Genomic DNA, 19622 nt, shown 5'->3' with positions numbered 1-19622 from the left:
ACTAGCTTCACTTTGAAATGGGCTACCCTTGACCACCGGGTTAAAGACTTGACAAGTTATTGCACTTCCTTTTAGTACCATATCCCTGTTGGGGTTTAGTGTCCTATAGACAATTGTTTCAGGATATAAACCTAATGTAAATGAATTGTTCTTTATGTCATTTGTTTTAATAAGATACGGTTTCATAATTGTATAAAGGCAACCTCTTTTAAAGAACTAAATAAGTCTCATAAAAGGAAATCCCTAAGTTTATTTAAAGTGATTATAAAGTGTTCATACAAGCATGAAGTGAGACGAAACATTATAATAAACTAATAAACTTAAAACCACCCCAAGTCAAGTGATATGTTTTGAATAGGGATTGACATAACATTGTTGAGACTTGCATGTAACAATGTTTTCTGTCGAGACAGAGAGCTGATCTCACAAGCTTCAGATATGCAGATATCTGGACAGTTACATGGATCTAATAAAAGGGGTTCATTAGGATTGGGGACCCGACTTGAGATAACAGGATGGGTAGATTTATCCTTATCATCTGTTCATCTCATTGGTATTAATAGGTATAAGTAATCCTAAGACTCAAAGGAATGTTAATTAATGATTCTGGATTATGGAATGTGATGCTTTGATCCTATTGTAACACGATCCATAACAGGGATGACTCTGGGGTGTGTATGGCAGACATTGGGTATCACAGGAAGTAATTACAGGATAGTTATACATTGGATTGAGCATTTGTCACTCCTGATAAATGGGAGACACGTCCAAGGATCGTTTGTGGAAGACTTAACTCTAAATCCTTGCAAGGTGATAGCTTAAGACTTGAAATGCAGATTTCACTTAACCTATCTAATTAGAGTTAACTCGGCTTGTACAAGTGAAACGAACGTCTCGCTATATATGACTTGACATTATCCATAGTCATAAGATTATGTTCAAGGATGTAGTTGATAAAGGATCGAATTATACTGTAACTAATACGGAAAGGTCAACGACAAAATCAACCTGTCTTCTTATAGCTCTGGGGGAATGTTTCGGATCTGCCAATCACAGTTCGCGTACTCATTCCGTTATACAAAGATTGAATATAATTTTAAGAAATTAATTTAATAGTCATATACGGCTAGAAGCAATAAGAATCTAATGGGTCACACATAAGACTTGGAACCCAAAAGAGAAACAGATGTTAATTAATTGACGGAAGTCCAACTGAGTCCACTAAGGCTCAGTAACAAGGGGGGCGATTTCTATGTGTTGTGACACATAGGAAATTAATTTAATTTTAACAATTATAATTAGATTATGATTTTGGATTAAATTAATTAAAGGATAAATAAGTCAGGAAGTTTAATGAGATTAAATTGCTTCTAATTATTATCCTATTAATAAGTTATTATTATCTTTATATTTAGATATAATTATAGATAATGACAATAAGAGTTTTATTCCGAACTAAATTCTTATTCAGTAACCTAATTCTATCCGACTAGGGTTTAGATGGAAGAGGCTATATAAACCCCCTTAGCTGATACTTTCAGCCAACACAAGTGTTGGTCCCGTGTAACTTAATATGATTAGTTCTAAGGGGGGGGGTTTGGAACTAATATAACTTTTTCGCTTAATAATACTGACTTAATTGAATGTTTGATAATTTAACTCAGCTTTAGGTCAGCAAAGCTGAGTGAAGTGTGAGACAGCTTTAATCAGACACTGACTAGAGCTGTTTTAATCTGCGAGTTGGGAAATAACACTTTAGGTCAGCTTCCAACTAAGCACTCTGATTACTCAGCATCGGCTTATACAAATTATATACTGAGTAATTTAAGCAAGCAACACATACATATATATCAAGAGAAAGGGTTAGAGATTACTCAACAGTCTTATCCTGGTTCGGCCTCACCGCCTACATCCGGTCCCCAGAATCCTTCCAGGATTTTTCAATCCACTACTGAGCTCTTTAAAGGTAGAGCACAAACCGTTTACAAAGAAATTGAGTATGCAAGAGTACCATCCTCTATTCGTCTACTCAATCCTACTGAGCGCTATAACCGAACACTCAAATTTTCTCTACCGTTGAGTACTAAAACCGAGTACTCAGCTTCACTCTCTCAACCTTTACAATTGATACAAGATTGTTCTCTCTCAACGAAGAACACTTTAGATGAATACAAATTCACTCTAGACTTTTACACAATGATTGGAAATTTGGTGTAAGAACTTGCTTTTTCTAATCAGACAACTTTTCTTTTGGATTTTCACTCTTGTGAAGATTTGCTTTTCTGTCTGTGCTTTTTTGTATTTCGGCAAAGGATCCAAGTGATGAACTTGTCCTTTTATAGCAATTTCTGAAGCTTCAATGATTTGAATTCGGACATATCCGTTGAATTCATACGGTGTTCTTTCATCATTGATAGGTCATCATTCAGAATTGCAGGCCAATCCTGTCGTCTGAATTTAGCAGGCGCCAGGCTTGCCAGTTTCGTCTTCTTGCGTCAGGTTTCGTCTTCTAGCGTCAGGTTTGTCTTCTTGCCAAATGTCAGGTGATCCATGCGTCTCGAAAAGGTCTCTTGGTGTAATTCCGAGGCTTCTGAATTGGTGCAGACCTTTGTCGGACTTTGTCTTCTAGTCAACAGATCATTGGTGCTGTCCTGACGAATACTCAACTTGACTTAATTGACGTTGCCTTTAAGATCTCCTTTGACGGTGCTGAGTTACGTTCTACTCAGCTTCTTCGGTCAGCTTCGCCTTCAAGCATTTGTTATGAAGAAGACTTTTCTCTTATGATGTTGAGTTGTGTTCTACTCAGCTTCTGTGGCTCATGCTGACTTTATTCTGTCTTACTTTTTATTCCTGATCTTATTTATTAATATACTCAACATTGAACAAACACATTAGTACAATTAAATCAAAGCACTTAAATTTAATTGTCTTAATCATGAGATTAACTTAAATAATTTTGTCAAATCAAAATCATGTGGAAAGGAGTTTCAACAAACTCCCCCATTTTGATGTTGGCAAAAATATTTAATTATGGAACTCAGCATTGAGGTTCCCCATGATCGTTAGCCTTTCTTATTCTTCTGAAATTGCTCCCCCGTAAGGGATGCATCTATTGACTTAATTCTAGGGGTGAGCATGGTCCGGTTCGGTTTGAAAACCGAACCAAACCAAACAAAACCGAACCAAAATTAGCTTGTTTTTATAGACCGAACCGAACCAAATTAAATTTCGATTCGGTTCAGACCGAACCGATCCAGTTCGGTTCGGTCCGGTTTGGTTTAGGTAGGAACCGAACAAAAAGTCTATCTTCAAATCTTCAATAATACTCCAACAAATCTCCAGTTCAATCTCTTTTCCTTGGCGTTTGGTTTTTTCCCTTCTTAAATCTCAATGTTAGCCAATGGATGGAATGCCTATTATGTTTCCAACATTTTCCATAAGGCTTCACCGGTCATTGCCGACCAATTAACAGTCAACAAACAAGTAGAGAACGATTGACGACGGCAAGAAGGGAAGGAGGACGGCAAGAAGGGAAGGAGGAAGACGACGACGAGACGGAAAGGAGGAGGTCGGAGGTTGGTTTTTGAAAGGAAATTGTCGACATGGGTTGTTTCACAAATGAAATATCAACTTCCAAAGGGCGTGGGTTGAAGATAAAATTTAACAGAGAAGCTGAATAGAAATTTTAGAACAATTAAAAAAAAAGGAATTTTAGAACAACTAATGGGGTTTTAATGGGTTTTGATAAATTAATTGGTATTACCTAATGGTTTTTAATATTTACAGAGATGAGGTGATGTAGTTGTAATTGTAGGCTTCAATTTTGTTTTGGAATTTGAATTTGTCAGGATGGATCACGTGGGTGAATGAAAACTTTTATACCTTTTCAAAGTTTTATCTTTTTACCGTTCATATATTACTAACTTATAGTATTTTTTTCTTTTTGAAAGGATCAGTTGTAGTATTACATTTATAAAAATTATAAAAATATATATTTATATTCGGTTCGGTTTTGTTCGGTTTAAAACCGAACAAAACCGAACCAAACCGAAAACCAAACTCCTTATTTAATGAAAACCGAACCAAACCAAACTATAAATCGGTTTGGTTTGGTTCGGTTTTTTTGGTTCGGTTTTTTGGGTTTTTAGGTTTCGGTTCGGTTTTGCTCACCCCTACTTAATTCAACTCTAAACCTTCTAAGATTTAATTGAGTAAAATTAAGACATGCCTTTGCTGACTTAGTTCAATTCTAGACCTTCCAAGATCTAATTCAGATGAGCCTAAGTTCAGTTTCCAGAAGTAGGTCAATGCTTGGAATATTTAGTTATTACTCAGTTTCAAATATAGGTATCAGAGTTTATGCTGAGTATGTTTTACTTGTATATTCCTTATGTTCACAAGTTTTAATTTGTTGTTCAATGAATAGTTAAGTATGACAGATCAGCATATAAGCACAAGTAAGCATCACATAAAAATAGTCAGTTTTGGATAAGGATGCATATATATAGAGATAGTCAGCTCAACAAAATAGAACACGCTAGATATAAAGTTACAAGTCAAAAACTAAGACTATTGCTAATCTATTTCTTTATGTTGACTTGAACTGGGTTATTTTTGCCCTTGCCCTTGGCTGTTCTTTGTTGCTAACTTAGATTGCTCGGGACAGCAGAAGTTGAACCAGGCTTCTGCTGAGTTCCGGCAGCTGGCTGGTTAGATGTCTCCCCCATTTTCTGCTGAGTTCCAGCAGCTTGCTTCGTTTGTTCTTTCTCCCCCGTTTTGCCAGCATCACGAGATGGAGGAGAAGGAGCATAGAAAGTCCCCTGTTGAACAACATGAGTCAGTTTCGAGGAATACAATTGCAGTTGACTCGTACTCTCCTTTAGACCGGTAAAGACCTGCATGCCATCGGCCATACTTGAAGTGGGAATTTTTATGTTGGCACTAAGCATACTGAGTAAATACTCTTGAGATTTCCCGATCCAAGTAATTGATTCTGTCATCCGGGCATAGGATTGATGGAACATCCTGAGCAACGCAGTGTCATAGGACTGACGTTCAAGATTTATGTGCTAGACATGCGCAAGTGTGGATTGAGTGCATTGCAGAATCTCATTGGTCTTAACCTGGTCAGTGTCCATCTCTTCTTTGCTTAAGTTGAGTAGGCGAATGGCTTCACCAATCTGTTCTATTGAGCATCGAGAAGAGGAGGAGATAAGGTCACGGGCTCCGGTCAGCTCAGAGGTCAGCTGGGAGAATAGATGATTGACCTCAGCAGAGGTTGCAGATGTTGAGTTCGCAGCTGATAAGGCATTAAGCTGACATTGGATGGCGTTCATACGATTCACCATCATCAGCTGGAGTTCAGCCAGCTTCACTATGGACTCTTGCTTGGGCTGTTGAGATACAAAAGATGTCATGACACTCATCAAATCTTTAAGACGCTTAATTTTGGTCAGAAGTTGAGTGACAGAGGATATTTGGGTTGGCTCAGCAGGAACAGACTCAGCAGTATCGGCATGAGACTGATGAATATCTTGAAGTAGAGCTTGAGCGGAGTCAATGATTTTCCTTCCTGACTCAGAGGCATTTAAATAGGTGTAGGATTCATCAATGTGTTGCTCAGGGGCCGGAATGTTATAAGCACCGGATGGAGGAGGTGTTTGGTGCTGTCTGGAAGTGGAGGTGCCAGCTTGGTCAGCACCTGCACTTTTATTCATGTCAGCAGCAGGGGCTGACTGGTTTTCTTTCTGCTTGATAGGAGTGGAAAGAGTGTGATCTGCAGAGATAGTAACCTGATCAGTGTCAGTCTGAGGCTGAGTAGAAGTTTGTGGTTGAGGTAACTCAGAACTATCTTGAGCAGGAGTTTCCTTTGCTAACTCGTTGGATTGAGCAGCATGGACTTCGAGCACTTGCTCAGTGGAAGGATGAGCAGAAGTGTCGGTAGAAATTGGACCTTTAGGGACTCTTGGGTCGGCTTGTTCCTAAGTTTAAGAAACAGAGGCTTGCTTTTCCTTGATTTGGTCGGGAGAAGGTTCAACGATGGTGGTGAAGAACTGAAATTGAAGTCTAGTGAGATCAGTGATAGGGTCCCTCAGCGGAGATTCATCCAATAAATCTATGACTGGGGGTTTCAAAGCTTTGTGTTTGAACCGCTTTCCCATGCTATCCTTGTTGGTTTGAGGTGAGGGATCAGCAACAATAGAGTCAAGGGATTCAGAGGAAGAGTTAAGTCCAAGGTTAGCATCAAGGCCTTCCACAACCTTGTCCTTCACTGGTGACTCAGCTTGGTTCTCAACAGGTTGCTCAGCAGCACCTGTGTTACTTGGCTCAATAGAACCCATCTTGTCAGCTTGAGGCTGACCCTTAGTATCACCCAGTTCTTCCTCCTGATCACAGAGAGTCTTCTCTAAATCAATTTCTTGACTTCTCATGAAGTGCGATTCCTTTGTAATAAAAAAGTCAAGTGGGTTAGCGTCCAACGGCTTCAACCCAGAGGTTTTCTTCCTCTTCAAAGGCTGATCAGGGGTTTCCTCACTTTCTTCCTCAGGCTCAACTTGCCTTTTCTGTTTCTCCGCTGATTTAGGTTCCTCTTGAGCTTGCTCAGCAAGAGAAGCTTTCTTCGCACTAGAGACTATCCTAAGCTTCCTCGGAGCTGTGTTAATGTCTTTGGAGGATTGGTCAGCTTTCCTCTTTTTGTCCTGCCTAGTGCGCTCAGCAGGTTCCTTTTCAACCACATCTTTCTTTCCTTTCTTGGTCAGCGCATCCTGTCCTCCTTCAACCATATTATCCCCTTCCATATCTTCCTCAGCGGGTTCTTCTTCAACTATAGTCCCCTTTCCTTTCTTAGGTTTTATAGGTTGGTTGTAGGCTAAGCCGAACAGCACTGTTGAGGTGATTTCCGTACCCGAAATCTCAATTTCCTCTACCAAGTTGACCTGGTGATCTTGAAGTATCTTTGTGATGAGAGAACCCATCCTGAGAGTCCCGGTACTGCGTTGGAAAGCGCCGATGAGGAAACGGGCATGTTGAGCGGCTTGTAGTTCAGCATGTGCCAGATAAAGCACTGCTCAAAATTGGAAGCTGAGGAGAGGCGTTGATCTTGGGGAATAGGAAGTTGGTCAGGATATAGTGGGCCATTTTCTGAGGCTGACCCATGCAGGTACTAGGGATCTCTCCTTTGTGATTCTTTGGTTTACAGAACTCAACAGGATAATCAACGCGCAAGTAATCGTTTGTGGATCTGAGTTCTGATCCTTTTGCTGTCAGCTTTAACAGTTTAGCGAGATATGATGGAGTGATGGTGATGTCCTTGTTTTTGACCTTGGTGACTAAATGGTCAACATCATCTTCGGCAACTCTGAGGTTCATGTAGAATTCCCTCACTACCTGTGGATAAGTGGTTCCAGGGAGAGAAAAGAGTTCGGTCCAGCCGTTTTTGGAGATCCACTCGCAAAAAGGTTTCTCAGCTTCTACGAATCCTTTGGAGAACCAACGGGATCAGAAGACTTTAAGATTTTTGACATTTTTGTAGACAGGGAGGAACACCTTTTCCTTAGGTTGCTTGTTCTTTTTCTCCTTCTTCTTTCTTGACGGAGTTGCTTGGTTAGCTTGAGGGTTTTTATGAGCCATGCTGACCTTAGGAATAGATTGGTCATGCTAACCTTGTTCTTGAGACTTAGTGGAAGTCTCTTGATAGTCCTGCTCAGCAGGAGACGGAGGGTTCAGATCGGAGCGATTGTCGTCGTATTCTTGACCGGAGTTGTTTTGGGAATCGCTAGACATAGTGTTCTTTAGGATTTGAGAAATGCAGAGGATTTTGGGAAATTAGAGAGAGAGAAATCGAATGCCATAGATTTCAAGTGTAAAGAGAAGTTAGTGGGAAATCATCCACTATTTATAGTCGTTTTGTGTTGATCTGATAGGTCGGAATGATGGTTATACCTCGAGTTGATCAATCGACCGTTATCTCTGGCATTAATGACACATTCGGCACATGGTTTTCTAATTATTACGCTTACGTCATCCTAGGTGGCTACTTAAATGCGCGTGCTAGCATTAATTGAGTGCTCAGTTTTATGTAGAAGGGATTTTAGCATGCTTAGTAACTCAGCTCATAGTAATCACTCAGTATGTATGTCTACTCAGCATAAGGTGATTTTATATCATTCATGTTAGCTCAGCATATCATGCACTAATCACTCAGCATGTTATAATCACTCAACATTCATTTAGCACAGAAAACTTTATTGAAGAGGATTAGACATACCGATAGCTTCCCTTAGTATGTTAAACTGTTCATGAGCCAGGGTCTTCGTAAAGATATCCGCAAGCTGTTCATCTGTTAGAACATAGGTCAGCTTGATCTCACCCTTGAGTACATGGTCTCTGATGAAGTGATGCCTAATGCTGACATGCTTCATCCTGCTGTGTTGGATTGGATTTTTGGATAAGTCAATGGCACTCTTGTTGTCGCATTTGACTTCGATTGTTTTTGTTTGTACACCATAATCCTCCAGCTGTTGCTTAATCCATAGGACTTGTGCCACACAGCTTCCAGCAGTAATGTACTCATCTTCAGTTATTGACAGGGCCACTGACGATTGCTTCTTACTGAACCAAGACACTAGACAGCTTCCAAGGAAGTGACATCCTCCTGAGGTGCTTTTATGCTCCAGCTTGTCTCGTCCATAGTCAGCGTCAGTGTATCCAATGAGTGTGAAGTCATTTGTGTTTGGATACTATAAACCTGCATTAACTGAGCTCTGCAAATATCTAAAAATTCTTTTCATAGCTATATAGTGAGATTCCCTAGGGTCAGCTTGATATCTCGCAAAGTAACATACTGAGTACTGAATGTCTGGCCTACTAGCAGTTAGATAAAGTAGAGAGCCGATCATACCTCGATATAACTTGCTGTCTACTGACTTACCTTTCTCATCAACACAAAAGCACAGTGTCAGTACCCATTGGGGTAGATATGGGCTTACATTCTTCCATATCAAATTTCTTCAATATTTCTTTGGCATACTTGGTCTGACTAATGAAGATGCCATTTTTTCCTTGCTTAATTTTAAGTCCAAGGAAGAAGTTGAGTTCGCCCATCATTGGCATCTCAAACTCAGTTTGCATCTGTTTGCTAAATTCCTTGCACATAGATTCATTAGTAGCACCAAAGATAATATCATCTACGTATATTTGTGCCAACAGGGTATCTTTACCCTTTTTCTTAATGAATAAGGTTGTGTTAGCTTTACCTCTGACATAGTTCCTGGTCAGCAGGAAACTGATCAACCTTTCGTACCAAGCACACAGTGCTTGCTTCAGGCCGTACAGGGCCTTTTTGAGTTTATAAACATGGTTTGGAAATTTTGGATCTTCAAACCCTGGAGGCTGACTAACATAAACCTCTTCGTTTATAACTCCATTAAGAAATGCACTTTTGACATCCATTTGGAACAGTTTAAAGTTCATGAAGCTAGCATATGCACACAATATTCTTATAGCCTCTAGCCTAGCTATGGGTGCGAAGGTCTCACCATAGTCAATGCCTTCCTGCTGACTGTAGCCCTGAGCAACGAGTCTGGCTTTGTTCCTGACTACATTACCTTGTTCATCTAGCTTATTTCGAAAAACCAACTTTGTTCCTACGGTCTTTTGATTCCTAGGTTTTGGCACTAAATCCCATACCTCATTTCTCTTGAATTGATCAAGTTCTTCCTACATCGCATTGATCCAGAATTCATCGTGCTCAGCTTCGGTGAAATTATTTGGTTCATGGACTGAGACGAACGCAACATTGCTAAGATATCTCCTGAGTTGATTTATGGTCATCAGGGTGTTCTCATCAGCATCAAGAATGGACTTTTCTGAGTGTCCTCTTGGAATTTTGATCTCTTTGGGCAGTGTTGAGTTTTCAGGAGTAGGTGTTTCAACAATCTCTGCAGTTTTAGATTGGTCAGCAAAGATAATTTCAGGTTCATTTTTACCTTTGGTCAGCCTTTGTGGTAATGACTCAGCGACTCCATTTTGGTCAGCGGAAGCTGAGCATAGGTCATCTTCGGCAGACTGACTTGACTTTCCTGCAGGGTTAGTTTCATCGAACTCAATATGTACAGACTCTTCTAGAACCTGAGTTGGTTTATTGAACACCCTATATGCTTTACTGTTAGTTGAGTACCCTAGAAAGATCGCTTCGTCAGTTTTAGAGTCAAATTTAGCAAGGTTGTCTTTCGTATTGAGTATAAAACATTTACAACCAAAGGCACGAAAATATCCAATATTGGGTTTTCGTCCTTTCCAAAGTTCATAGGGGGTTTTCTTAAGTATAGGTCTAACTAAAGCCCTATTGAGTATATAGCAAGTTGTGTTGACAGCTTCACCCCAGAAGTACTTTGGAAGCCTATTCTCACTCAGCATTGTCCTAGCTATTTCGACTAAGGTTCTGTTCTTCCTCTCAAAAACCATTTTGTTGAGGAGTTCTAGGAGCAGAAAAATTGTGGTCAATACCGCTGACTTCACAGAATTCGTCAAACTGTTGGTTTTTGAATTCTCCGCCATTATCACTTCGGATGTGAGCTAGTTTTAGGTCTTTGTCATTTTCAAGTTTTCTGATCAGTGTTGAGAACATCTCAAAAGCTTCATCCTTGATACTCAGCAAGATGACCCAAGTATACCGAGAGAAATCATCTACAATGACCAAGGAAAATCTCTTACCATCCAAGCTCAGTGGCTGGACTGGTCCGAAAAGATCCAAGTGTAGTAATTCCAATAGACGTTTGGTTGAGACTATATTTTTACTTTGAAAAGACTTTTTGGTTTGTTTACCTTGCTGACAAGCATTGCATAATTGATCTTTCTCAAACCTAAGTTTAGGCAAACCCTCAACTAATTGCTTTCTTGCTAATTTGGCAAGGAGGTCCATGCTTACATGACCAAGTCTCATATGCCATAGCCAGGAATTATCTTCCTTTGACACTAAGCATATGTTTTTCAAAAACTTCTTTTCTAAACTCAACATGAAAACATTGTCAACACGAGGGGCAGTTAAAATTAAATCATTTGTTTTTCCCTCGAGTATCCGACACTCAGTGGCATCAAATACAACCTTTCTACCACTGTCACATAGCTGAGCAACGCTCAATAGGTTATATTTGAGACCCCTGACTAGGGAGACTGACTCAATAGTAGGATTTCCTCCGATAGTACCTGATCCTACTATCTTACCCTTTTTGTTGTCTCCAAAGCTTACATTTCCACCTCGTTTATGCACAAGTGTGATGAACTGAGTTTCATCACCAGTCATATGCCTCGAGCATGCGCTGTCAATGTACCATAGCTTTGACTTCTCCACGCACCTCAGGCTCACCTGTAATTTAAACTAGTCATCTTTAGGTACCCAATTCTTTTTGGGTCCTCGTTGATTAGCATGAACAGGTGAAGTATCATATTTTATTTTGTGACGGCATACATTTATGGTGTGGCCATCTTTACCACAATAGTCACAAAAAATTACCCATTGAGGGGTTTTCCTCTTTTGGTCAGCACGATGGTGCTGAGCATACCAACACACGTTTATGGTGTGTCCTCTTTTTCCACAACAGTCACACTGACTATTCTGCTGAGTGTACCGTCTATGCTGACCAGTACCTTGATACTCAGCATTTGGATAGAACATTTTCTTAGCCGATGTACTCAGCTGGTTCTGTATTGAAGTGATGTCCTTTCTCAGTTTCTTAGAATCTGATTGGACTTCCGAGACAAACCGATGCATGATTTTTAGATTTTCATCTTGCTTGGTATTGTCTTGAAGCAGATGTCGGAGGTCACTCAGTTTGACCTCTTCAATCTCATCACATCGCCTGCTGAGTGCTCGTATTTTCTTATTACACTTTTTGGTTAGTGTATAGAGATCACTCAGGGCATTAACCATTTCATTTCTGAGCAAAAGAAGAGATGTTACCTCATTGGAGTGTTCCTCTTGGTCAGATCCATCTGAAAGGTCAGCTTGCTCAGATCGGTAGTGGTCAGCAGATTCGTCAGCCATGAAACATATGTTTGTTGACTCAGTGGCATCAGCTTCTGATGAGGTTGACTCATCACTATCACTCTATGTTGCCACCATTGCTTTTCTGCTGCCTTTCTTATCTTTCTTCAGAGTGGGACAACTTGATTTAATGTGCCCAGTTTGATGGCATTCAAAGCAAGTGACAGGCTTCGAGCTGTCGTTCTTGTATCTACTGTCACTGGACTCAGCTTTGTATTTATCACTTCTTTTGAATGGCCTTTTGCTGTTATTGTCATTCTTTCTAAACAAATTCTTCATCTTTCTGGTGAACATGGCCATCTCCTCATCATCTGATGAGTCAGCTTCCGTTGAGTCAGCTTTTATGACAAGAGATTTTTGCTTCTTGTCCTCAGACTTTTCTTTAGACTCAAAGTTCTTCATGGAGATCTCGTGGGTCAGCAGAGATCCAATCAGCTCATCATATTTATACGTGGTCAGGTCCTGAGCTTCTTCCACAGTTGTCTTCTTAGCTTGCCAGCTCTTGGGGAGACTTCTCAAGATTTTCTTCACCTATTCTTCTTCTGTGAAGTTCTTGCCGAGTCTCTTAAGCTCATTTATGATGTTGGTGAACCTTGAGTTCATCTCAGAGATGTCTTCATTTTCATTCATCTCAAACAGCTCGTATAGTCTCATGTGTTGGTTCACCTTAGACTCCTTGACCTTGCTTGTTCCTTCATAGGTCACCTCCAGCTTCTTCCAGATTTCCTATGCTGACTCACAACCTGAAATTTTCTTATACTCTGCAGCATCTAATGCACAGTGAAGCATATTGATAGCCGAAGTATTATTTTGCAATTTTTTAAGGTCATCCTCTGACCACTTAGACTCACTCTTGACAGACTTTACTCCGTCAATAATTTCATAGGGAACAAACGGGCCTTGGACTATTGCTAACCATGCACTCATGTTTATTGCCTGAATGAAGTTTTTCATCATGTTCTTCCAAAATGTATAATTTGACCCGAAGAACAAGGGAGGCCGACTAATAGATAATCCCTCAGGGAGAATCTGTGTTGTTTGATTTCCTAGAAGGAAACGAGTGTTGTTCTCAGCCATTTACAGGGATTAGCTCAAGATAGTTTTATCTTGAATAGTGAGCTACTGAGCTCTGATACGACTTGTTGGTCCCGTGTAACTTAATATGGTTAGTTCCAATGGGGGGGTTAGGAACTAATATAACTTTTTCGCTTAATAATGCTGACTTAATTGATGTTTAATAATTTAACTCAGCTTTAGGTCAGCAAAGCTGAGTGAAGTGTGAGACAGCTTTAATCAGACACTGACTAGAGCTATTTTAATCTGCGAGTTGGGAAATAACACTTTAGGTCAGCTTCCAACTCAGCACTCTGATTACTCAGCGTCGCCTTATACAAATTATATACTGAGTAATTTAAGCAAGCAACACATACATATATATCAAGAGAAAGGGTTAGAGATTACTCAGCAATCTTATCCTGGTTCGGCCTCACCTCCTACATCCAGTCCCCAGAATCCTTCCGGGCTTTTTCAATCCACTACTGAGCTCTTTAAAGGTAGAGCACAAACCGTTTACAAAGCAATTGAGTATGCAAGAGTACCATCCTCTATTCGTCTACTCAATCCTACTGAGCGCTATAACCGAACACTCAGATTTTCTCTACCCCTGAGTACTAAAATCGAGTACTCAGCTTCACTCTCTCAACCTTTACAATTGATACAAGATTGTTCTCTCTCAATGAAGAACACTTTAGATGAATACAAATTCACTCTAGACTTTTACACAATGATTGGAAATTTGGTGTAAGAACTTGCTTTTTCTAATCAGACATCTTCTCTTTTGGATTTTCACTCTTGTGAAGATTTGCTTTTCTGTCTGTACTTTTTTGTATTTCGGCAAAGGATCCAAGTGATGAACTTGTCCTTTTATAGCAATTTCTGAAGCTTCAATGATTTGAATTCGGACATATCCGTTGAATTCAAACGGTGTTCTTTCGTCATTGATAGGTCAGCATTCAGAATTGCAGGCCAATCCTGTGGTCTGAATTTAGCAGGCGCCAGGCTTGCTAGTTTCGTCTTCTTGCGTCAGGTTTCATCTTCTAGCGCCAGGTTTTTCTTCTTGCCAAATGTCAGGTGATCCATGCGTCTCGAAAAGGTCTCTTAGTGTAATTCCGAGGCTTCTGAATTGGTGCAGACCTTTGTCGGACTTTGTATTCTAGTCAACGGATCATTGGTACTGTCCTGACGAACACTCAGCTTGACTTAATTGACGTTGCCTTTAAGATCTCCTTTGATGGTGCTGAGTTACGTTCTACTCAGCTTCTTCGGTCAGCTTCGCCTTCAAGCGTTTGTCATGAAGAAGACTTTTCTCTTATGATGCTGAGTTGTGTTCTACTCAGCTTCTGTGGCTCATGCTGACTTCGTTCTGTCTTACTTTTTATTCATGTTCTTATTTATTAATATACTCAACATTGAACAAACACATTAGTACAATTAAATCAAAGCACTTAAATTTAATTGTCTTAATCATGGGATTAACTTAAATAATTTTGTCAAATCAAAATCATGTGGAAAGGTGTTTCAACAACAAGCAACCCTGAGAGAGAGAAAATCGACCCCTACCGTAGTGGATCAATTCTTCACCGATTGCTTCCGATCAATTGATTTTTCATCTCTTTCTTTTATTCCTTGATCTTGTGTTGATTAATTAGAGACAATCTACTTTGATTGCTATTATACGGTTGATTTCTAACTTCGTTTGAATTGTGTTTGTTTTGTGCTCGTGTACTCGGAGTAAGAGTTGAGGGCACTTCGATTGCAACAGTAGATAGTTCATCAAAAGGTATTTCCTTCTATCCCTCTTTATATGAAATAACGATTCACGGATCTTGGTTAAAGGAAATAGGTTAAAAATTTTATATTTCCGCTGCCAAACGTTTTCCTATTTTCCTTCAATCCCGGGTTGGACAAACAATCAATGTGGCTTTATTTTCCCCACTAGAAGAGCTCCTTAAAGGCGTAAGAATGCACTTGACTCTCCATCCTTGAATATGGTGTACGTGTTCTCTCGTCCCGCATGTGAGGTATCTCGGTCGAATTGACAAGGTATCTCTAGGAGAAAATGATATATATCCATCTCAACTATGTCACAGATAACCTCATCTTTGTAAGCTCCAATGGAAATAGGAACCTTACACCTGTGAGTGACATTAAGTTTCTCCCCATTTTTTATCCAACCAACTCGATAAGGATTCGGATGTGGTTCGGGTATCAAGCCAAATTTGCTTAAGGCAGCTTTACTAAGGATGTTTTTTTTACTTCCCCCGTCAATAATCACTTCAGATCTTATTCTATGGATTAAACATCAGGTTCTAAACAATTGGTGCCTCAGATTATGCTCTTGCTCAACCGACATTAGCACCCCCTTCACCACATGGACGCCTCGTTCATCCCCAGAGGATCAACTCTCAATGTGTTCACAATACACCCCATCATCAACTTCCTCGTCATCTTCATGTACTACCATGTTAGAACTTCTTCATTTTGAACATTCATTAGACCTATGGCCTGACTCGTTCCACCGAAAGCATTTGAAGGGTGCCGGTTTAACATACAGATTGTTGTTCTGAAGTGGATGTGGAGCTCTCTTTACTTGCTTTCCATTCCCAATGGATATCCTCCTGGTATTAGACCCTTTGGTCCCACTAGCACTTGTAATTTGCTTCCCATCATCTATCGACTATAGGTGTTCCTGAGTCAAAGTATTACCGTCTTCACCTATACTCCTAGAGTGATCTTGACTCCTTATACTCAAGTGGGGCTCCGCCTTCAATGCCAAGTTCCGAGCATCTTGTACCCGGATGACCATTTGGGTATCAATTATGTCTTGTATATTGAGCCTTCAAGCTACCGTGAGGTCTTTTGGCTTTCGGTTTCCGACAAGTTTGCCCTTGTTAAAAGCCTCAAGAACTCTGATGTGTATTGGTTGACACTCTTAATCCTTTATGAACATCCATGGTAAGAACTGTAAATGTATTATTCGTAGTCAGGAGGTAGAAACCTCTCCCTTAATATTGAATTCATTCGTAATCAGTGGGCTAACTGAACATTTTATGCAAATTCATGGAACTATTGAGACACTTTGAAAATTCAGAGGGCCAATCAAGCTTTTTGGATAAATTGAGGAGGCAAATGATATACTAAGATTTTTAAATAAATGCTCTGTAATTATATATTTTTTAGATCGCTACCTATAGTTGATAAAACTTTTACTTTATCAAATTTGGCTGATAACGATTTTAAAATAAAAAATTTCAAAATTAAAATTGTTTAGTATCATATTCAATATGGAATCACATTTTTTATTTTTCAAAATCATAATGTTTGGAATTTTCTCTCTAAACATTAACTTTATTAATTCAGTTTCTTTTACATCTAGAATGTGTGTTGCATGTATCTTGAAAATGATTTTTACTATGGAATCCCATTATTTAAATGATTTTTCAATTTGCTTCAAAAAAAATATCATTATTATTTGCATTAATTCAGGAAATTCGTGCTTGTGCTGTTCGCTTTTATTCGAAGCTTTTCTCTAATGATGGGGATAGGCATGACAGATTTAGCTCGACCAATCAGTTTGCCACTATTCCTCCCGACTACCGCAAACAAGCTTTTGCTCCGATTACCGAGGTTGATGTCAGGAATGCTATTTTTAGAATGGGTCCAACTAAAGCCCCGGGGGTGGATGGATTGCCTGCATTGTTTTATCAGAAACATTGGGATGTGATTAAAACAGGTGTCTGTAGGTTCGTGTTGGCTGTTTTCAATGGAGTGGAAGATATTGCTAAGGCTAATGAGACCCTCATTATGCTAATTCAGAAAGTCCAGAATCCAAGCTCTTTTGTGCAAATGCGACCCATTAGTCTTTGTAATGTCATTTACAAGACGGTTACTAAGATAATCGCTACTAGGATTCGGGGGTTATTGCCTCAACTTATCGGGCCTAACCAAGGGAGCTTCGTTCCTGGAAGACAAATGGTGGATAATATAGTGATTGCCCAGGAAATGATGAACTCAATGCGAGTTAAGAAAGGGAAGAAGGGAATTATTGCTATGAAGCTTGATCTGGAGAAAGCCTACGATCGTTTAAATTGGGAGTTCATCTCTGAGACGCTCTAACTTGCTGGGATCCCAGGTAATTGGTGCCATATTATTAACTCCTGCTTAACGACTATTTCTATGCGTGTTTTGGTCAATGGGAATATGACGGATCCCTTCCATCCTTCCCGGGGAATCCAATAAGGGGATCCAATGTCTCCTTACATCTTTGTGCTGGCTATGGAAAGACTAGTCCATCTTCTTCAGGATGCAATTGATGAGAATAAGTTAAGACCGGTTAAAGCAGGTAAATTTTGTCCATCAATTTCTCATTTATTTTTCACTGATGATGTGCTTCTGTTTTTAGAAGGCGATCTTAACCAACTCCAAGTGGTGATGGACATATTAGATTGCTTCTGTAAAGCCTCGAGTCAGAAGCTGAATCTTCAAAAATCGAGAATGTATTGCTCAAAGAATATGAATAGGCACCTCTGTCATCAATTAAGTGCAGCTTGTGGCATTCCTCTCACCGACTCTTTGGGGACTTATCTTGGTGTTCCTTTACTTAGTGGTCATGCTACAAAGAATTGCTTCAAGAAAACCATAGATTCAGTCCAGAATCGATTATCCTCTTGGGCAAGTAGTACGCTGTCGCTTGCTGGTCGTATTACACTCATTCAATCTGTAACAGGTACCTCCCCGAATCACGTAATGCAATCTAATCTCTTCCCTAGTGCTGTGTTAAATGATTTGGATAAGTTAAATAGACGCTTTCTTTAGGGGGCGAAAGATGGTGAGAGGAAAATTCACTTGATCCCTTCGGATGGCGTTTGTAAGCCTAAACGAAATGGAGGAGCTGGGATAAGGAAAGTTGTTGATAATAACAAAGCCATGTTAATGAAGGTTTTTGGCGCATGTGGAAAGATCCGAATGCCTTGTGGGTCAAAATGCTCCTCGGTAAGTATAGGAAGGATGAAGTCTTTGGTGGCCGTCAGGGTAGAGTGAAAAATTGCTCTTTCTTATGGAAGAGCATTCATTCTGTTTTCCAAGAATTTTGTAAAGGGGTAGCTGGGGATATTGGTAATGGTCATAACATTAATTTTTGGAAAGATACTTGGTTGGAAGGTGTCTCCTTGTATGAGATTGCTACCCGCAAACCTCCTGATACGGTATTGAACTTGAAAATATCAGAGTATATCGATCAACATGGCAGCTGGAATCTCCATGCTTTAGAGCAATATTTAGACCTAGATTGGCTTCTCATGATTCGTTGTGTGAAAGTGAGTTTGGTGGAAGAAGATATGGATAAGAGATGCTAGGGCTTAACTAATACGGGTCAATTTACCTGCAAATCTGCCTATTCGCTTATTTGTGGAGTGGCTAATAACCAGCAGGATCGTAAATGGGAGAAGTATTGGGCCATCAAGGTCCCACAAAGACTACAGAGCTTTGTATGGCTATGTTTACACAATAATAAGCTTTTAACTAATGCAGAAAGAGCTAGATGACACCTATCTAATGACGCCTCTTGTGCAAAATGCCATGACGCTATTGAATCGTTGACTCACGTCTTGAGGGACTGCTCCTCTAGCTCGAGCCTGTGGCAGCAACTTCTTCCTCTCAATATTCATACTGTCTTTTTCAATCAGCCTTCTAATTCTTGGTTTGAATGGGCTTTATTCAATAATGAGATTAATGTGGTTAATTGGCAAGCTCTCTTCCTCGTGACCTGTTGGCTTCTTTGGAAATGGAGGAATTCATTTATTTTCGATAGGGGAAGCGGAATTCCTATAGATCAGAGTAGATGCATCCACGAAACTACTACCCAATTCGTCCATGGATGGGAGGCAGCAGATAACATCCTTAAAGGTCAGGAAAAAAAGGAGGTGTTGGTTGGTTGGAATACACCGAATGGAGGTTGGTATAAGCTTAACACGGATGGATCTAGGTCCGCCAATGGAGTTATAACAGCTGGGGGTGCTATTTGTGACAGTCTCGGGTCCTGGGTTGTGGGTTTTATACATAACATGGGGAGAGGTGATTCTTTCGAAGCGGAAATTTGGGGGATTATGACTGGTATTGAATTAGCCAAAGAGTCCGGCATCAAGTTACTCGAAGTAGAGTCAGACAATCAAGAGCTAATCCGGGCAATTAATTTGAACGTGCCTCTGATAGGAAGTAATCGGAATCTGTTGCAGGGGATTAAGAGAGCTGCAGCCTTCTTTGAGGCTATTGTGTTCAAACATGTCTATAGGAAGCAAAACCGGGCGGCGGATAAACTTGCGACGGAGGTGCATAACTATCCTTTTGGAGTGCTCAAGTTGGAAACTAGTCCATCTGCTGTTCTTAATTTATTGCAAGAATGTCACGTTCGTGTCTAAAAGGTTTTACGTTTGATTAAATACGAGTTGGTTTGATAAAACACTTATTTGATTACAATATTTTATAAGGTTTTGAACTCAAGAATGGATACAATATTATA

Source organism: Euphorbia lathyris, chromosome 3 (genome assembly GCF_963576675.1).
Source record: "Euphorbia lathyris chromosome 3, ddEupLath1.1, whole genome shotgun sequence".
Classification (NCBI taxonomy): Eukaryota; Viridiplantae; Streptophyta; class Magnoliopsida; order Malpighiales; family Euphorbiaceae; genus Euphorbia; species Euphorbia lathyris.
This window is presented reverse-complemented; position numbering follows the sequence as displayed.